Source organism: Muntiacus reevesi, chromosome 7 (genome assembly GCF_963930625.1).
Source record: "Muntiacus reevesi chromosome 7, mMunRee1.1, whole genome shotgun sequence".
NCBI lineage: Eukaryota > Metazoa > Chordata > Mammalia > Artiodactyla > Cervidae > Muntiacus > Muntiacus reevesi.
The window spans coordinates 98,880,091-98,881,635 of record NC_089255.1 but is presented as its reverse complement, the minus strand read 5'-3'; positions in this window follow the sequence as shown (position 1 = coordinate 98,881,635).

Here is a 1,545-nt window from a genome sequence, read left to right as displayed (position 1 = left end):
TTTCTTTAAATTGTCTACCTCCCCCATATTAATGTAAATTCTAATGTAAATTCATAGTTCAGCAAGTAATATTTATTTAATTATCAAAGGGAATCTTCAAAATGTGGACACAGCACTTTTCTTTTGCCAGTAAACCAGCATTTCTTTACTGATGCTCTTCACAAATGACATCATTCATTAAGTCATTCAACAAGTATTGATCAAATGCAGGATGGTAGAGCAGACAGATCAATGGATTCTGCAGTAAGCAGATGGGTAATTTAAATGCTATTTCTACCACTTTGCCATGTTGCCTTTTGCAAAATGTTTAACCTCTCTAAAACTTTGTGAATCTGTAAAATAAAGACTAAAAATATATTTGTCCTTACTTTAAGAGGCACCAAAAATAAGGTGGATTGATAAATATAGCAGGATGAACAGATGGAGAGTGTGTGATAAAGCAAGCATGCAACCCCATGAATAGTCCATGGAATTCTCCATGCCAGAATACTGGAGTGGGTTGCCATTACCTTCTCCAGGGGATCTTCCCAACCCAGGGATCAAACCCAGGTCTCTTCCATTGCAGGCAGATTCTTTACCAATTGAGCCACAAGGGAAGTCCATAAGTAAGTATGACAAAATGTTCATTGTAGAATCTGGGTGGTGAGTCTATGGGTAATCATGAAAAAATTCTTTCAACTTTTCTGCATGTTTAGAACTTTTCATAATAGTATATCAGGGTGGGGGGGAGCAAATCAAACAACAATCTTGCAGGTTTGTTTTCAGAATTAAAGGATATGGTGTTTATAAGGTACATAGGCGTGGTCAGAGTGCTATCAGTTCAGTTCAGTTCAGTCACTCAGTCGTGTCCGACTCTTTGCAACCACATGAATCGCGGCACGCCAGGCCTCCCTGTCCATCACCAACTCCCGGAGTCTACTCAAACTCGCCCATCGAGTCAGTGATGCCATCCAGCCATCTCATCCTCTGTTGTCCCCTTCTCCTCCTGTCCTCAATCTTTCCCAGCATCAGGGTCGCAGAGAGTCGGACACAACTGAGCGACTGAACTGAACTGAATGTGGCAAGCAATAGGGAGGGGAGTGGGGTGGGTAGATTTACTGTAGCCTTTGCCCTCTAAATAAGGAAGATCTGATCTGATCAAATCAACAGAACTGATCGTGGATGACTGTTTTCCTCCAAGGAACTTGCAAATAAATTGAATATATTCATTTCTTACAACTGATGTTATTTCTTCCTGGAAAACCCAGGCAAAAGAAATGTCTAAATGCAGCATAAAATTCAAGGCGGCCAACTGTCAGCCAGGGAAGACGTGAACAAAATCTTTCCAGGTCACATAGCTGTAGCTACGTTCTAGGCATTCCCTCATTCCCTCAGCAAACTTGCACAACCTTCTGTTCTGAGTCAGGCCTTGTGCCAGAACTTGAGAATGTGAAGGTGACTTTGTGGGGGTTCAGAACAGGCCTCCCCAAGATGTGCCACCTTGACATGTGGCCATTGAGACTCTCTGGACTCAAGAGAAGCTACTTCCCCTCCCTTAACTAACCT